The sequence below is a fragment of the Triticum urartu genome, chromosome 2A (genome assembly GCF_056163025.1).
Source record: "Triticum urartu cultivar PI428250 chromosome 2A, HENAU_Tu73, whole genome shotgun sequence".
Lineage (NCBI taxonomy): Eukaryota > Viridiplantae > Streptophyta > Magnoliopsida > Poales > Poaceae > Triticum > Triticum urartu.
This window is the reverse complement of record NC_141874.1, coordinates 717,353,644-717,373,737: the sequence shown is the minus strand read 5'-3', so window position 1 is coordinate 717,373,737 and position 20,094 is coordinate 717,353,644. Positions and strand designations below refer to the sequence as shown.

At 42.3% G+C, this 20,094-nt stretch overlaps 1 long non-coding RNA gene across 10 annotated transcripts; it reads left to right on the top strand.

Moving 5' to 3' along the window:
• The first annotated feature begins 5,205 nt into the window (after positions 1 to 5,205).
• LOC125527711 (uncharacterized) lies at positions 5,206 to 11,606 on the top strand. 10 transcript variants are annotated; one of them, XR_015617555.1, is made up of 9 exons: positions 5,207 to 5,914; positions 6,610 to 6,706; positions 6,811 to 7,173; positions 7,279 to 7,586; positions 8,023 to 8,146; positions 8,593 to 8,780; positions 9,614 to 9,759; positions 11,093 to 11,179; positions 11,374 to 11,606. It is a non-coding gene; the product is annotated as an uncharacterized LOC125527711 (long non-coding RNA). The 10 variants fall into 10 exon arrangements; XR_007292219.2 differs by lacking the exons at positions 11,093 to 11,179; positions 11,374 to 11,606 and having other exon boundaries at positions 6,811 to 6,946; positions 7,093 to 7,173; positions 9,614 to 11,034; XR_015617554.1 differs by having other exon boundaries at positions 5,208 to 5,914; positions 11,093 to 11,606.
• Positions 11,607 to 20,094: the final 8,488 nt, after the last annotated feature.

Genomic DNA, 20,094 nt, shown 5'->3' with positions numbered 1-20,094 from the left:
AATTATATTCTTCAAGGAGTAAGCTGTAAGTACTTATCTTCCCTTGTGTTTGTTTACCAGGATACGGTAAGCACAATCATAATATCTACTCACCGAATATTGTTTTGACTATAGGTAGGTTAGAGAGCCCAATTGATGTAGTCCGGAAGATGGCAAGTGCTGTTGCATTGACATTTTCTAAAGTCGTTGATCCTCTTTACCTTGATGATGACTGTTAGAATGTTGACTGGGAGTTCGGGGTTCTCTCTCCAAAGGAGATCACAGCTCCTTCGCATGATGTAGAGTTTGGAAGCAAATCAAAACCATCCATGTAAGAACTGGAAACATGCTGGTGACAAAAAGGGAAAGACTATCAAGCATGATATTTCAGATAACAGAGTAAAAATCGTAGAGATCAAGTCAAAACTAGATTCTGATGAAATGTCTGGCGCTGCTATAAATCTTGAGGAACACTATGACAAGGAAAGCATTAACATTGATGCTTCCAGTGATTCATCCCTGGAGCGGTATGATCTGTCAGATGATGTTACTGATTTGCAGAAGAATTTCACACATCTAAGTGATCTTGCAGCTGCACTGCGAAAACCTGACGATCTAGATGGTGTAAGTTTCCATTTAGTGTTTTGAATACCTTCCAGAAAAAACTACTACATGATCCTGACCTTTCTTTCTTTTGTCTTCACAGGGTTGAAAGCGCTCTTAGTTCTACCGAAAAGCTTGTGAGAGCATCACCTGATGAGATGCCACTGCTCGGGTGATCTTGTTCAAGCACTGGTACATGTTTGTTATTCTGATGTCGTGATGGAAGGCGACATAAGGCATTAGTCGCTTTGCTGGTAACCATCCCATTTGAATCATTAGATGTTCTTACCAAATTGCTATATTTTATATTTTAGACGGTACAAACTAGAAAGTGTACCTTAAAGAATACTTATGTAGCATACCATGCCTGAACGTATGATTAAGTGGTTCATGGATCTATGCAGCTACCTATATCATGATGTGATGAGCCTGCTATAAACATTGATCTGATTTTTTTTTTGTTTACCAGATGATAAAAGCTTTCAAACAATTTTGGAGGGAATTTGCTCTTAATTATAGTTAAAAATGTTTAATCTTAGTTGCCTAATAGGCCTTTGCACGTGTTCACTTCTATCAGAAGCATCACATGTTTACTTCTATCAGAAGTAGCACATATTTTACGGAGATAAGCCTACTTTCTTTGTGATGCTCATCTCAGTCCTATAAGGAAAGCCAATAAATAAATACATGAGCACATAAAGGGCCCCCAAAAGCTGCAGACCATAAGAGGAAAAAAAAGTCACACGTAGGTTTAGGGAGATTGTATGCCTGGGAGAAGAAACTGAATGAATAAGTTAAGGTGGGTTATTTATATCTGCTGGAGTCATTTGATCTTTCCTGTGATTGCATACATATGCAAAGAATACTTCATATCTTTCTTAGCAAGTTGTTGTTGATCTATCCATGGTTAAGACAACTAATTATTTGAAAAATACTAACACTACCTTGAAATTAAAATGCATCTTGTATTTGGGTTGTGTGTCCTTACTAATAAGGCTATGGTTAAGGTCTTGACAAGATCATACTACCGATAGTGCTATCTGTGATTTTTAAGCTCATAAAAGCAATGTGGTTAATTTTCAATGCATTATGATCATTTTCTGTAGTCTCTTGTGCACAAGCATTTGTGTGTTCATGGTTTCCTAGCATATTATAAGAGCATGTCTCTGTTGTATTGTGTATTGTATAATTATATTAAAAACGATTTGGTTCTGTACAGGCCATAGATAAAATTCGACAAGAGAAGAAATGTGTGCAGCAGAGGAACCAAGATGCCAAAGGTTCAAAGCGGTGTTGTGCTGAAAAAACCAGGACAATGTAAGAGGCTTAGCTTTGTGAGAGTAATCCCAGGATCTGTGTTGGCAATGTCCTTTACTGGTGGTCTAAGAGTTTGAGACCCAATAGAATTTTTTTGGATTTGGCGAGGTTCACGGATGATATAATTGAGTTACATTTGAATAGTCAGAGCTTATATGTGATCCAGGGACCTCCTGGTCTAAATGGATCCCTAATGCATCAGATAATCCAAGCGGTGTTCATAAGGAAGAGGCTCTGTCGAGTTGCGGCAGTCTTCTCGTTAGCATGAGAACGACCACAAGTCATTCCATGACCGTGGATGCGAGTTCCTACAAGAAACCCATTCTCGGTGCCCTGTGACTGGGTTTCTCTACGAGCAGTATAATCTATATCCGATAGAATACAAAAATTACGGGACGAGGAGCTGCAACCGCAGCTTGCTGAGCTATTGCATGGGTAAGTTGATCTCTGTTTCGTGTGTAGAATTGATGATTGATGTAGTTTCACTGAATCAAAATACTGATTCCTTTTCCCTTCTCCGTGACAGCTTTGCAAGAACTAGGAAGCTAACGGGAGAGTCTCATGAATCACAGTGACAGATAACGTTTGAGGCAAATTCCTTCACCTGCCCTGCTGATGGGAAATTCTGCAATGATGCCCAGCGGCACGCCACTCTCAAGCTAGAGGTCAAGCTTAGGAACTGTAGGTCCTGCTTCGTGAGCTACGTCAGCGCTCAGAAAGCATACATCGAAACCCTTGATGGCTGATTGTCCAAGTTCATCCTGACGGACACCATTCGTTACTCCCGGGGGATCTCCTCGATCGCGCTCGACAGGGCCGGCGCTCTGCCCCTGGCGGTGATAACGAGTGGTACACCATGTTGTCGACAACCGGATCCTCCTCAACACTGACTCCGGCATAGGTATTCCTATGCTGGTCTGCTCTCTCTCTCTCTCTCTCTCTCTCTCTCTCTCTCTCTCTCTAATGCCACTGGGCCGTGTTACTGTCCACTCGACGTATAACTGATGCTTCAAATGTTAGGCATGATATAAGTAAATCCTGTTTCCTTTGAAGAGATAGATTTTCACATGAAGGATGGCATTACGGCAGTAGGAACACTCTCTTGTGTTGTTTGATGTAACATGTCGGGTTTCCGCTGGCATTATACATATTTGGGGCTGGCGAGCAAATTTATGGTGAACAATTTTTGTATACACCTTTACCCAGCTAGCAAAAAAATAATCTTTTCCATTTAGTATTCCTATGCCAACACAACCATGAGTGTAACTTCTTTTGGAAATGATGTTATTTACTACAATGCTACCCTCCCATCTCCTCGGATTGGAGGGTTAAACAGAAAACTTGCAAGAGAATGGTACACCATGACGATGTACACTGAATTGAAGATCCCCAGAAAGTGGAAATCCGCCCGCTTCCAACTGATGATAAAATTCTTGCAATTGAGTATCAAATTGGTGGTAGTAAGCTCCAAGAAGAAGAGGTGCATTGTGCTCATCAGCCTGAGAAAAGTGTAACATCCAACCACAATCTAGAAAATAGGCATACAAATTCGAAGAGGAAACCGAAAGATGAAGATGCAACAATACTTGAGAGCTCAAGGTATCCTCTTTGTTATTATATTTTTTTCATCATTTCACACATCGATATTTTACTTCTTGATATGTTTATTGGATTGTGCAAGAACAAGGGTTTCAATATATGCAAAAAAAAATCGACAACAGTACATGCGACAAATGGTGCTATCCGTGTTCACTGCAATTTCCTCATCCTAGAGAAATACCTTACCAGGGTTGAGTGCCCAACATACCCAAAGATGGCACCCGATACGCGCCCGCAGCCAGTACCAACGAAGTTGCAGTACAAGAAGCTGGGAGATTCAGATCTCCTTATCGTCGAGATAACTCTTGGAACAGTATGTGTAGAGCTGAACCATCATGTTTATGTTGTTGCTGTTGGTCGATTTTTTTACATCTTAGTTTAATTTTTACTTCTTTTAGATGATCTTTGGAGAACAAATTTCTGTTGTTGCTGTTGGTCGATTTTTTTACATCTTAGTTTAATTTTTACTTCTTTTAGATGATCTTTGGAGAACAAAGCACAGATACAGAATCACATGATATGCCCTCTTATTCTTTTGGTCAGGGCATCAACATACTCGACGCCGTAGAAATTGTGTACACATTCCTTCCTTTCCCTTCGAGCACCGTCTTATTTTCTGAAGTTGATCCCAGTTTTAATTGAAATACTCCGCTTCTTTGCTTTTTAGTACCCAATCCAACCCAAGAAGAAGACTCAAGGGAGGACTGATCTATATGTAGGCAGGTAGATGAAATCCAAGATAAAGTACCCTAAACCGACCTTATTTGTTTACAGTTTCCGCGTCCATTTGTACTTCCCTGATTTCCACTTCACATGCTTCCGAATCCATTTGTAGTTCCCTGCCCACTATGTTTCCGACCAGATAATTTTGGCCACCAAAATTTATGGTCATTTAGATCGCAATTTTCTTTGGGATAATACAAAAAAGGTGTGTGTTGATGCTCCCAATATAAAGAGTCAGACTTTTCTCATAAAAATTCAGGGAGATAAAATTTCTTTTGGAATGTTACCAGTTTGGCTTGCTTTTGTACTGAACCAAGATGAAGATGAATCAAGATGGATGATGTTTACCAAACTGAAGCTTCAAATATGAGGCTTGATGATCGCGTTTGTGTTGTGTGACGTTACAATGCTGGGTTCTTAGATGTTATGAAGTTTCAAAGTGTTCTACTGCTATCTATTTCCTACTCGCTCCGTTTCTTTTGTAAGGCATATTTTGATTTGTTCAGATAATACTTTGAATAATAATTCAGAAAGTATGTTACGAACATATTCTAAAAAATAGTCTTGGTGTAAATTGCAAATTGGTTTCCATCTAATGGCAGCTCTCCCTCCCTTTTTCATCCATCTTTTTGTAGATGGCAGGGTAATGTATCATACATTCACACTGGAATTGATTCTGTTCAAAGTGTATTCACTTTTTTCTTTCTTTCTTATTGATCCATCAAGGAATGGCTGTAATGAATATTTTATATCTCTACATCCAAGAGAGCAAAGAGATCCTAATGTTTTAGTGTATGTCCATATTAATGTATGAGGTGAGACTGAAGATCAAATATGGCAGCCGAATATGCGGAGACAAGATAAGTGCGTAAAGGCCCGCCTCAGGAGGCGCCACAAGGTGGCGCCTAGTACAACCCAATAACGGTGGCGCAAAGAGCGCATCCTGGCGACGTCCACGTCGGATTAGCTAGAAGACAAAGAGGTTTACTTCGACAAGAAAGAGAGAGAGGGATTGGCCAGCGATGAGAGAAAAGGATTGGCCCCCAGTCCCCATTCCCCGATTCTTCTCCCTCTCCCTTGTCGCCGCCGCCGCCACCGGCGACCTCCCTGCAGCCGCCGCCATCAGCCACGCCCTCCCCAACGGCTGACTCTCCCACCCTTTTTCTTCTCACCATCGACGACCTCTCCTCCCCCTCTCACCAGATCGAGCAACATGTCGGGCAGGGCAGAGCGGAGCGGGGATGGGAGGAGACGGGCAGACGGTGGCGGCGGCGTCCTCCTCGCCCATCGGCGCGCAACACCTGTCAGAGCCCCGTCGGCTCCGTCGATCTGCCAGACCTAGGTCGCCGGTGTGGCTGCTGTCTCAGGCGAGAAGAGGAGTGGTCGCGTTAAGACACGGGGAGGGGGAGCAGCCAACCGTGCTCAAGGCCGTCCGTGGCGGCTGCAAATCGAGGCGGCGGCTACAAATTGAAGGTCAGTGCGCGGCGGCCCTCTCTCCTTCTCATCCCCTCTCGCTCGAGAGAAAGTTGCGGACATATTGGCGGTGGCCTGTCCGCGGGGTCGTCCTCAGCCAGAGAAGGGGAGAGGAGGGAGAGGGAGATGGTGAGTCCACGGAGAAGCGCCACCGGGAGCAGATCCGGCCATCGGCGGCAAGAAAGGCCACGCCCCCCTCTACCTCCGTACCGTCACCCAGGTACTCATCTATCTTCCTTCTCTACCTGCTAATGGTTGTTTAAGTGTGTCTCATATACGTGTGTTCTGGTGTCATGTGGTATTAGGTTCAGGCATAGCATACTGATGCAATTGAGGTGCATCCGCTGGTGCCGAACAAACAACATAAAAGCCATCTTCAGCACCAAACCATCTATGCATCGATTGGTTAATTATCAAGTGGTCTTTGTCTATCAGTTTATTTGTTGTTAGTCTAACATTTAGTGAAGTGCCAAGACTGATTATTAATTATTAATTAGCAACGAAAAACTCCATGTTTATATGTATACTTTTTTATGATTGACACCAACATGTTTGTTTGCGTCAAATTCAGCATGATTTTCTTACTGGCAAGTCTCCATCTTCTTCAAACTATATAGCACAATCAGATCTTTACTTTCAACATTCACCCAACTGGACACTGTTATTTCTATTGCAAAAAAGAAAGGATTTTGTCGTGGAATGTTCCAGTCAATTGTTGAAATGTACTGAAGAATATTTTGTTATCGACACTCCCTTTTCCTATGTAGTAGATGCCTCTAGTAATTGTGGCACACAGCTGCATATTACTCATGCAACTAGAAGTTCATTTGTGTGAAATGTTTGCTTATGTTTACATGCCCAGTTGACAAATATTCCAAAACTTATATAGGGTGTTACTTTTCCTTGGTTGCTCAGTGACTGAATGAACTGGTGCGCTCTACTATGGCTGGAAGTAGGCAAGGTGGACTAATCGCGGGAGCTTCGGCTGCAATGATGTTTGCTGGATTGAATGGTAACGATTTCATTCTCATATCCATCAGAATGGTAGTATTTTTCCGGAGTTATGTATTAGAACTACATTCCTGATGTGGCCTGGCTCTGTTGCTTGTTTTCCAGGTTACTTGGAAAGTACTGGTCAAATCATGGAAGTCTCGAAGAAGATACTAAAAGAGTAAAAAACTGTTTGAATATCGTGCTTGAAAGGTTTCTAAAAAGTACACACCGATCTGTATAAGGACTGACGCTAGCAGGGGTTTGCCATTTTTCCTGAGCATTTTCCAAATAAAAATGTTTCTATACAAGTTATATGTGTCCTTCTCGTAAATGTGCTGCAACTGGATCCTTACAATTCTCTATTTTTTCAGTTGTACTAACAGTAGTTGTCTGTGCAAAATGAAGGCCTTTGTGATGCGGGTTGAGGAGGAAGATGACTCGGAAGAGGAAGATCACAGATCATGAGCTATACAATACTAATCCATGGTTGGTTCACATCATCCTCTTTGTTTTTTTATGCTCTTATTTTCAGATTTCCCCCCATGTATGGTTGCTTCCCTAGTGATCCTGTTTGTTGTGGTTGGTGCTTAGGGTTTGCTCCTACTCCCCTCTTCCACCAGATTTTCCCCAGTGAATCATGTAATGGAGGACCAGTGCTTCATCGAGTCCATCCCGCCCCTTGGCACTGCCATTGGCGTCTTCAACAACCTCGCTGAGTACGACGTAGCATGCTTCGACGTATAAAGTAATTTGTGCCATCATCTTTGCCATCTATTTATGTTTAGGACTGTGACATGTTACTACTAACTGATTATGCATGTTGTTAGTATATGATCTGTACAAGATCAACGGCTAAAAGGGTGTCTACATCGCAGTTGAGTTGGATACCTGAAGCTCGAGTATGTTTAAGTTCTTTCCTGTGCAGTTTCTTACTGTTGCAGTAGCACCGGAGCCTTTCTTAGTAGTGCCTAACATTTGATTGATGTGCGTGCATAAAACTTGAACTTTTGGGATTGATGCCGACATACCGTAAGTTTGTCTGTTGGGTAATTTTTCTCTTAGACACTAAACTGTTCAGTATAGGTTTTAAACAACTACATCTTTGAATAGCAGTAGCTCCTCACAATTTTTGTTTATTTAACCGAGTATTTGGAGCCAAGATACAGTTTGCCTTCCTGTAAGTTAATGTTGATTACTATTTCTCTGCCTCAAGTGGGTAGTCTTGTCTTTTCCTAGCCAGTGTATTGCTTCTTTTGAATGACTCACTGTAAATAGTACTCCCTCCATCCCAAAATGTTTTTTGAACTAATCCATTGATCCTCTGTTTCATTTCAGGGATTAGGGTGCCGACACATCGTCGCCAGCCACAGGGTTGTGACACCTTGCTAGGTGCTCGCCATGTCCTACATCTCTGTAGGAACACGTCAGGCAGGAGCTCAGGCCCATATCCTTGCTCAAGGTTGTCCTCATTCCTACTTGGAATTAATGATAATTGAACATGGAAACTGAGGAACGTTAGAGCAGCACAAATCTTCATAAAGAAAAGCAATCTTAATTTAGGCATGGATATTGATCTACAAATTTGAGGTAGAAAATGTTTATTTTGCTAGGTACTAACTCGCAAGTGTTCTACAAATTCAGTGAATAAAAAAATGTAGATCAAACATGAGATCCTACTGACAGACATCACCAATTATATTGAACAAAATGACATCCTTTTGTGGGCAGGTAAAAGACCAGCCCTATTTTTGGTAAAGCTTGCTTGTCTTTCAGTATTTTTGGTTACATTGTGTGCTTCCAGTTCCTCTGCATTTGCTCTGATTTTGATCTTCATATTGCCTCTGTATCAAAATACCCTCTCGATCTCAAGATGTGTTGATTTGATTGGGCTGCTGTTCGATTCAGTGCTTCCGAGTGAGGAAGACTGCGAGGGGTTGGACATGCAATGGCCTAGCGGAGTCGTCCGCGGCGCGCGGCCGCCGGTATGGAGGCCCAGGCTCGGGCTTAACTCAGCAAGCTTTGGTGCTTATTTATTAATAATCATGGGTTCTGACCATGTCAGTAGCGTCCCCTTGTCGTCGACGGTGGCTCAGGTAATTGATCTATATATCACAAGTGATTAAGCTGGTCTTACATGAGCTTGCAGTATATGAAATCTGATTTTTTTTCATCATGTTCTGTACTAAATAGGAGGACCTAAGATGTATTGTATGCATTAACTGGATTAATTAATGGCAAATAAAGGATTTATTGAAGTCAAGTTACTAAATATTCATGATGGTATCTTTTTCCCTGAACTTCTTATCAGGATCAACTGGGAGTTGAATACTTAAGTGGTTCAGGAAAGCTTCAAATGCAATAGTGGCAAACATCTCCATTGATGCTACAAAGCATCTCGATGATTTTGAAGCGAATCTCCATGTTAATTAGGGAGGCCACTACACCACGTTTTTACAAATAATTAAAACCTAAGCTTGCATCTTTGGAACTTGGCTGAGTTGTATATCCACTCGATGAGGCAATTATGATAGGAGCAAAGCGGTGTTGTGAATTCAATAGAAAATGACGCAAGCAACTATATATGTCAATGCAATAACAAAGTTAAGTCGGTGCAAAAAGAATAGGATGTGAGAGCAATTAAAAAGACAAGTTACAATGGAAGTGAGCGAGCCATAAATTGAGCCATTTTTTATGAATACAAATGGAGATTATGCAATCAAAATTATTGAGGCGAAAATCTTATCATGTCGTGGCGAGGAAAAGCTAAATAAGCAGTTGATGCCTCAAAAAATACCCATACAAGATAGTTTAATGGTTAATTACGTACCTAATATGTTCGCTTAAATATGATGTAAGACATGATGATGACTGTCAAATTGACATTTGATACAGTAGGAAATGATGATTTCTTTCTACCCCTTGATAGGGAAATCTAGGAAGGGGGCGAGTCCGTCCCACGGTGTCGCTGTCGGGGAGAACTAAGGGAGCTCCCTGTCTTGGTTTGCAGCAAGTATGTTCAGCACGCCGCCGCCAGCCACAAGCATCGCCGTGAGGAGGACAAAAGTGAGAATGGTACCTTCGACAAATCAATCTCATTCCCCCCTTCTTTGCGACGCAGATAGATCACACTAATTCAACAAGTATGTCCGATTTGTTGTTCACAAATTAAACATTAAGGCAATTAGGATCTGAATCTTTGAGATGTTTAGCTTTACATGTTCATTAGGGATTTGTTGTTGCTGAAAGGGAGCAAAATAGAGGGAATATCTTTTTCCAAAAAAAGTTTACATATTGAGTTGTACGCCTGTACTTTAGAATGTAATCTTGGTATTCAAACTGCATCATACCATTACTAAAAAGATTTGGAATTTATCTTGTATGTGATTGATTTGTAGGGCTGTAGGCTGGTGAGGTCTAGTTATAGCACAATGCTTCAGACTAATATCAAAGGAATAAATTGATCAATAAGTTTCAGCCATGGTTAGCCTCTCTTGCAATTTTGTGATGTCAGGTTTTAGCCATACTTTTTGTGTCAACGGATGCAGATTAGGTTGGTAGCCTACATCTATTTCTTTGCAGTTTTTCCGTGTTGTTTGGCTAATAGTGCTACTCTGTATCATCTCCAAACAAGGGTTAGTTAGCTATCTTTAGCTCTTACATGCAGCACAAACATTGCATGCATTTGTACATATATAGCAGGATTTAGATCCCTTTGTTTTTACATGGCAGAACTACCACTATGTGTGTTATTAGCTTGATTCACTATGCGTAGTATTCCATCCATTGTCTCTATTCATTGTCATTGTCTCTATTCATTGTCTCTCTTCGGTTCTTTCTCTGCGAAATCTTAATTTCTGGACTGCAAGTTAGAATGTGCGAAACTAACTGTTTTCCTTTCTGGTTAGGGTTCTCATTACTAACCTGCATTTCTTAATTTAGTTATAATTTTATCAATAATTCATTGTTCTTATTCTATGATTTGAAGTGTAACATTGCCATTTTACTAATAATTTCTTGCTGACATTGTAGTCTGGGGTTGTACTATCTGTTTGCTTCATAAAAAAATAATATTGAAAGGTGGTTGGCGGATATATTGAGCTACCTAACATACCATGATGTCATGATCTTGCTGTAAACTTAGACCTGGCTATATTTATTTATTTTTCTATCAAATGCTAGAAGTACTGAGATGTCTGTCAATTGACAAGGTTCTTATACTTGTCAATTTGTATGCTTTAAGTAGAGTAATACAGTCTGGCTGAAACATTACTCACATTTCAGTTAAGTTTATTATGATCCACTTACTGGGAGAAGATATTATTGTTATTGTTAGTTGTTACCCGTTTCTATCTTATCATGGAGGGTGTAAGTGGTGACTTGTATATATTCGTCCATGTTGAAGCAGAACAAGGCATCCACAGAGAAGGTCTCAAATTTGTATTTTGATATAATGATTGGTTACACTGATGCAGTTTTAGGAACAATAGTGAAGGTGAGTTATCGAAACTCGAAAGATCGAAACCTTTTTTGACATGTAATTGTTGTCCTCAAGTTAGATCACACAAAACTTACATGTTGCCTTATAACTGAAATATATCCTCTGTTAATTCCATAATTGTGCATTCTTATTTTGTGCTACAAAGACTCCCACTTAAGCTTAATCGAGAAATCAACCTTGTTATTCAGGTTGAGGCAATGGAGGGATTGAATGATCTTTATTATTATTTTGCATATAACCTTACATGTTGAGGTTTTTCCTTTGTGTCCTTCGCTAGCTCGTGCATGTATGTTAGTGATGGACAACCACAAAGACTAAATGCTAATTGGGTTCTATTTATTACTCTGATCTTGTGGTTTAAAATGGTTTGTGTAAACCACACTTTGAATATTAAGATATTCATGATGCTATTATTTTTTAATCATGCATGATTCTTTACATGTCTTAGTCAAAGCATAAAGATTTCGTTGAAGTTGCACATGACAAAGTTGTGCTGCTACGTAAAATGGACGCATACAACGAGCCGAGGCACTCAAACAATGCAAGTGCCCACAAAACCGTCTCAAGAGGCGCCACCAGGTGGCGCCCCAACCACTAGTGTGGTCAACAGGTCGAGGGATATAGTTGATCGATGTCGTGGGCTTTATTTCCAGAGAGAAGGAGCTGATGGATGATTCTTCTCGGGAGCAAAGAAGTGATGGATGCATGATGATACAACGTCATTTTTTAGGTAACCGGGTGGCTTTAGTAATCATTGTTAGATAATAACGAGATAAAAGAGACACGAGAGCACACAGATTTTTACGTGGAAACCCTTGCGGGAGAAAACCACAGACGCACGAAGGCGCAATCACTATGAGGAGGAGTATTACAAGTACGAGACGACTGGCCGTCTGAGGTGCGACTACATGGGGTATATAAGAGGGCAATACATGAGAGTCCTTGGAGGACAAGTAAACGAGTTGTACTCGTACGCGTCGACGTCAACGCAAAGGCCCACACCGGTTGTACTACGTCTAGTCCAACACGGTATAATTTGGATCACAATTTAACAATCTCCACCTACTCCATCCAAATCAGCTTAAACACCTTGTGCGTCAAAGTCCATAGGACCAGTGAGAAATACCAACTAAGCCTGAGCAAAGCTCAAACTTATTGGTCGGAACTGGCTTTGTCATCATATCAGCAGGATTATCATGAGTACTTATCTTGCATACCTTCAAATCACTTTCAGCAACAACATCTCGAATATAGTGATATCTGACATCAATGTGCTTTGTTCTCTCATGATACATTGGATTCTTTGTAAGATATATAGCACAAGATGAGTCTCCACAAAGCTCAGTGTACAAACCTCTCAACCAGATAGCTTCTTTGCATGCCTCAGAAATAGCCATATACTCGGCATCAGTAGTGGAACATGCCACAATGGACTGCAAAGTTGCTCTCCAACTCACAGTACAACCACCAATGGTGAAAACATAACCTGTGAGTGATCTTCTCTTATCCAAATCACCAGCAAAATCAGAATCAACAAAACCAACAAGTCCATCTCTAGTTTTCCCAAACTGTAAATAAGCATTAGAAGTACCACGCAGGTATCTGAAAATCCACTGAACTGCTTTCCAATGCTCTTTTCCAGGATTAGCCATGTATCTATTGACAACACTCAATGCATATGATAAATCCGGACGAGAACAAACCATGGCATACATAAGTGAACCAACTGCACTCGAATAGGGAACTCTAGACATGTACTCAATATCTGCATCTGACTTAGGACATAAAGTGATGATAATTTGAAGTGTGCAGCTAACGGATTACTCACCGGCTTGGCATTATGCATATTAAAACGACGAAGAACTTTATCAATATATCCTCTCTGACTTAGATATACTTTTCTAGATATTTCCATGCCAAGTATTTTCTTTGCTGCACCCAAATTCTTCATCTCAAATTCATTACTCAATTGCTTCTTTAGTTCATTAATCTCTGACATACTCTTTGCAGCAATAAGCATATCATCAACATAAAGGAGCAAATAAACAGTTGAACCTTTGACAGTTTTCAAATAAACACAACTATCATAATTAGACCTTTTGAAACCTTGAGAGAGCATAAAGGTGTCAAATCTCTTGTACCACTGTCTAGGGGATTGCTTCAATCCATAAAGAGATTTCTTTAACTTACAGACAAGCTTTTCTTTTCCAGGAATAACAAAACCTTCAGGTTGTTCCATATAAATATCCTCTTCTAATTCTCCATGTAAGAATGCAGTTTTAACATCCAATTGTTTAAGCTCAAGATCATGCATGTCAACAATACTGAGTAAAGTGCGAATAGAGCTATGCTTCACAACAGGAGAAAAGACTTCATTATAGTCAATACCTGGAATCTGACTATAACCTTTAGCAACTAACCTTGCTTTATATCTTGTCTCATCCTTAGGAGAAACACCTTCTTTCCTCTTGAAAACCCACTTGCAACGAATAGGTTTCTTCTCTCTAGGTAATCTTACTAAATCCCAAGTGCCATTCTTTTCAAGTGATTCCATCTCATCATGCATAGCAGTTATCCACTTATTACTATCACCAGAAATAATAGCCTCGGAATATGAAGAAGGTTCAACATTACCTTCAATTTCTTCTGCAACAGATAAAGCAAAAGAAACAATATTGCACTCTTCAATTAACCTGTCCGGTTTATTAATACCCCGCCTGACTCTGTCACGTGCGAGATTCCAACTGGGTGGAACAATAAGCTGATTTGGAGTGGGAGTGACATTATCATCATCAACGACGGGTTCATCATGTGCATCAACAATTTCATTACCAGATGTATCACCTGAATCAATAACATGCTCCACCTGAACAGTAGGCTGCTGAATAGGAGGCTGCTGTTCACTCTCAACAGGAACATTAGTAGATGAAACATCATGTAACACAGCAGATTCATTAAAGATAACATTTATGCTAATAACAACCTTCTGGGTTTCAGGATTCCATAATTTAAAACCTTTAACACCAGACTTATAACCAAGAAAGACGCACTTAATAGCCCTAGGCTCCAATTTTCCATTATCAACATGAGCATAAGTAGTGCAACCAAAAACTCTCAACTGTGAATAATCAGCAGGTGAACCAGACCATACCTCAATTGGAGTTTTCTTATTAAGAGCAATAGTGTAACGCCCCGAGACCGATGTGCCAGGTGTCGTCCAATTATTCACTGTTGTTGCCTTGTCATTGCTTGCGTGTCATGCATTGCATATCATGTCATCATGTGCATTTCATTTGCATACGTGTTCGTCTCATGCATCCGAGCATTTCCCCGTTGTCCGTTTTGCATTCCGGTGCTCCGTTCTCCTCCGGTGGTCATTTCTACCTTCTTCTCGTGTGTGGGGATTAAACATTTTCGGATTGAACCGAGACTTGCCAAGCGGCCTTGGTTTACTACCGGTAGATCGCCTGTCAAGTTTCGTACCATTTGGACTTTGTTTGATACTCCAACGGTTAACCGAGGGACCGAAAAGGCCTCGTGTGTGTTGCAGCCCAACACCCCTCCAAAGTGGCCCAAAACCCACCTAAACCTCCTCCATCATCTCGGTCGTTTGATCACGATCGCGTGGCCGAAAACCGCACCTCATTTAGACTTTCCTAGCTCCTCCTACCTCTATAAATAGGCCCCTCCCCGAAATTTCGGGTCATTTCCAACCCTAACCTAGTCTCCTCCCACCTCTCGCCGCCGGACACGTCCGATTCGGGCCGGACGTGTCCGACTTGCCCCGCCGCCGGCACATGTCGTCGCCCTGTTGGCGCGTCCGCCGCCCCCGCGCCGCCGGCCCGCCGAGCCCTCCTCCGGCCCCCGCGGCCCGCTTCGCCCGCCGTCGCCCGAGAGCTCCGCCGCCCGCCACCTGCGCCGGCCACCGCAGCGCCTCGCCGCCGCCTCCTCCACCGGCCATCGCCGCCGACCGCGTCGGACTTCGCTCGCCGCGTCCCGCCGCCACCAACCATCGCCGTCGCCGCCGCCTGTGACGCCGAGCGCCGCCTCCTGCGCCATCTCCGGCCGCTGCCTCCGTCCTGCTCCTCCCACCGGCTGGCGACCCGCGCCGCCACCTCGCCTCGCCGCGGCAGGCTCCGGCCACCGCGCGCCGACCTCGCCGGCGTCGTCCTCCGCTCCGGCCAGATCCGATCGGGGAGTGGGATGAGATCCACCACTCCCCCCGATCCAAACGGCTTTGTCCCGATCCGGAACCACCCCGTCCCGGATCTCCTCATCCACCACTCTATGTTTCATATGCCCATGTTTATCGCATCATAACTTTGCATCCGTAGATCCGTTTTGGGCATATAGCATATCAAAATGTTCGTCTCAGAGAGCACATCATTTCATCTCATTGCATCATTTTCATTTGAGTTCATCTTGGTGCCCGAAATGCTGTTGGAAGAATGCTATTTGAGTTAATTGTCAGATCTGCTGCACCAAATAGCCATTTGTCATTTTTGCCATGATTAATGTGTGCATGATATGCCCCTGAGCTCTACATGTATTTTGTTATATGCTTTGCCATCTTTCCAGAGGTGCCATCCATGTATTTTTGTGATGTGTGTGATGACTAGCACAAGCTTGCCAAGTGGTGCATTCGTTAATGCTGATTTCAGAGACTTAGGATTTCTCTAAGTCCTTGATCTGTTTTTATCAATATGCCATATGTTCATGTTGTTTCCTAGTGATCCATGCCTCTTTTGAGGATGATCAGTAAGGATGATTTGTTAATCTTGTAGTGCTCTATCCATCCATGTCTTTGTTTGCAATTATGGAGCACCCTAGCTTGAGTCAATCGAGCTCTACTTTTGTCATTTCGTGTATCTGGGCAGATTGTCTACTTGTTATTGATTTTGCCGAGGATGTTGTAGTTGATCCGTGCATGCTATGTTATTGTTCTTGCCATGTCTAGCTTGTATAATGTGTATTCTTGATGGGTGTATGCTTAGATTGTCATGACATGCTCTGTAGTGAGTGCATCGAGCTCGTAAACATGCCTACTTGATATCTGTTTTGCATGCTCCAGTTTTTCACTAAGTCTGAGAGTCTGATTATGTTTTTGCCATGTTCACATGCTTGCAAATGTATTTTCTGATCCCTTTTGGCTCAAGGTCATTAAGGGACTTTTGTTAAGCTCTTTGAGTAGCTCCATGCCATGCTTTACCTTGCCATGTTCAGGTCTTGTAGCATGTAGTTTTCATGCTCCGAAGTGTGCTACCTGATCTGAAATTCCAGACAAGTGTTAATTTCACTAAGTCTGAAATCTGTTTACCAAATGCTTTTTTGCCATGCTTGTTTGAACCTGTTAATGGATGAATTGGCCGTAGCTCAGTGTTCCTCTTTTGCTAAGCATCATGAATGGATCCCTGTCATGTATTTTGTTGTCATGTTTGAGTGCTGTAGCATGTTCATCTTGTTGCATTTAGATGGCTACTTGCTGTATATCGCAGACCGGTGCCATATTTGAATGGCTTGCCATTTCCAAACCGTAACTCCGATTCCGGTGATCTTTATATCGTTTTCAAGCGATTTCATCTCACCTTTCCAGTGGCACACTTGGATTTCCAAGTTGAGGCCAGGTTCCATCTTTCCTTTGCAAATCATGCATATGCATCGCATACCGCATACCGCATATCGTACCATGTTCATGTGCTGGTTGTTTACTATGTTGTGTGCTTATTTCCGGTGTTTGCTTCTTCGGGTTGGTTCCGATAACGTCGCGTTTGTGAGGATCCGTTCGACTACGTCCGTTTGTCTTCTTCATGGACTCGTTCGTCTTCCTTGCGGGATTTCAGGCAAGATGACCATACCCTCGAAATCACTTCTATCTTTGCTTGCTTAGTTGCTCGCTCTTTTGCTATGCCTATGCTGCGATACCTACCACTTGCTTATCATGCTTCCTATATTGTTGAACCAAGCCTCTAACCCACCTTGTCCTAGCAAACTGTTGTTTGGCTATGTTACCGCTTTGCTCAGCCCCTCTTATAGCGTTGTTAGTTGCAGGTGAAGATTGAAGTTTGTTCCTTGTTGGAACTTGGAGATGTTGTTCCTTGTGGGAACATGGTTACTTGTTGGGATATCACGATATATCTTATTTAATTAATGCATCTATATACTTGGTAAAGGGTGGAAGGCTCGGCCTTATGCCTAGTGTTTTGTTCCACTCTTGCCGCCCTAGTTTCCATCATATCAGTGTTATGTTCCCGGATTTTGCGTCCCTTACACGGTTGAGTAATAATGGGAACCCCTTGACAGTTCGCCCTGAATAAAACTCTTCCAGCAATGCCCAACATTGGTTTTACCATTCGCCACCTAGCCTTTTCTTTTCCCTTGGGGGTCGCGCGCCCAAGGGTCATCATTATTTTAAACCCCCGGGCCAGTGCTCCTCTGAGTGTTGGTCCAACTTGTCAGCCGCCGGTGGCCACTAGGGGCAACTCTGGGCTGGCCTACCGGAAGTTTAGACAATCCGGTGTGCCTTGAGAAAGAGATATGTGCAGCTCCTATCGGGATTTGTCGGCACATTCGGGCGGTGTTGCTGGTTTAGTTTTACCTTGTCGAAATGTCTTGTAACCGGGATTCCGAGTCTGATCGGGTTTTCCCGCTAGAAGGAATATCCTTCGTTGACCGTGAGAGCTTGTCATGGGCTAAGTTGGGACACCCCTGCAGGGATTTGAACTTTCGAAAGCCGTGCCCGCGGTTATGGGCAGATGGGAATTTGTTAATGTTCGGTTGTAGAAAACCTGAAGTTGACCTTAATTAAAATGCATCAACCGCGTGTGTAACCGTGATGGTCTCTTTCCGGCGGAGTCCGGGAAGTGAACACGGTGTTGGAGTTATGCTTGACGTAGGTTGTTTTAGGATCACTTCTTGATCATACTTTCTCGAACGTGCTTTGCCTTCTCTTCTCGCTCTCATTTGCGTATGTTAGCCACCATATATGCTAGTCGCTTGCTGCAGCTCCACCTCATACCTTTTACCTTACCCATAAGATTAAATAGTCTTGATCGCGAGGGTGTGAGATTGCTGAGTCCCCGTGGCTCACAGATACTTCCAAAACCAGCTTGCAGGTGCCGTTGAACCGTGCAGATGACGCAACCAAGCTCAAGGAGGAGCTCGATGAAGATCTTGTCCTTTGTGTTGTTTTCGTTCTAGTTGATCAGTAGTGGAGCCCAGTTGGGGTCGATCGGGGACCGTGTCGCATTTGGGGTTCTTCTTTTATTTTGGTTCCGTAGATGGACCTTGATTGTATTTGGTTGTTGTAATGCTTTATTCATGTAATTGTGTGAAGTGGCGATTGTAAGCCAACTATGTATCTTTTTCCCCTATTGTATTACTTGGGTTGTGTGAAGATTACCTCACTTGCGACATTGCTTTCAATGCGGTTATGCCTCTAAGTCGTGCTTCGACACGTGGGAGATATAGCCGCATCGAGGGCATTACAAATAGATGGTGAACGATTAATGAGATAACAAGCAGTGGAAGCGGCCTCAGCCCAAAAATGCCTATGCAAACCTGCATTGGACAACATGCAACGGGCTCTGGAAATAATGGTCCTGTTCATGCACTCAGCAACACCGTTTTGTTGAGGAGTATAAGGAACGGTGTAGTGTCTGACAATGCCTTCAGACTTGCAATAATTCTTAAATTGCTTAGAACAGAATTCCATACCATTATCAGTGCGAAGTATTTTTACCTTCTTTTCAGTTTGTCTTTCAATCATAATCTTCCACTCCTTAAATGCTGAGAATGCTTCATATTTATGCTTCAAGAAATAAGGCCAAACTTTCCTCGAATAATCATCAATAATAGTCAGCATGTAACTAGCACCACCTAATGACTTCTTGCGAGATGGTCCCCATAAATCAGAATGCACATAATCAAGAATACCTTCAGTTGTATGAGTCAAAGTGTTGAACTTCACCCTCTTGTGTTTGCCGAAGATACAATGCTCACAAAATTTCAATTTACCAGGTTCATATCCATCAAGAAGACCTCTCTTATTTAACTCTGCCAAACCAAGTTCACTCATATGTCCAAGACGCATATGCCAAAGGTTAGCAGCATCACAATCAGAATTCTTTGAAACAACTGGAGTAGCGTTACCTGAAACGGTAGAACCTCGAAGGTAATAAAGACCATTGGTCGAACTTAAGTCACCTTTCATCACAACAAGGGAGCCTTTGGTGACCTTCAAAACACTATCTCCACCTGAATATTTGTACCCCTTTGCATCAAGGGCACTCATAGAAATAAGATTTCTCTTCATCTTCGGAATATACCGAACATCTGTCAAAGTTCTGATTATGCCATCAAACATCTTGATTTGAATAGAACCTATGCCTTCAATCTTGCATGGTGAATTATCAAAACCCAAAATGGAACCAGCAGAAGTAGTGGAATCAAAAGTATTAAACCAATCTCTATGTGGACACATATGAAAAGTGCATGCAGTGTCAAGTACCCACTCATCATTGGTCTCAGCACATCCAGCAATAACGACAAGAGCATCATCGGAACTATCATCACGAGCAATGTTAGCAGAATTTTCACCTTGTTTGTTACCTTTCCTCTTTTCCTTGTTCTGCAACTTGAAACGCTCAGAGATGTCATGCCCGTCTCTTTTGCAATACCTGCAATACTTCTTGTCTCTGGATTGTGACCGGCCCCGGTAGCCGTTCTTACTTTTGCCTCTGTTTCCATTATTGGAGTTCTTCTCCTTTGTCCTACCACGAACAGATAATCCCTCGGCTTGGGATGAACTCGAACCATCATGAGGCACCATTAATTTCATCTTCTCCTTAGAGTTCAAAGCTTCATAAACTTCATTAAGCGTGAGAGTATCACGACTGTATAATATGGTGTCT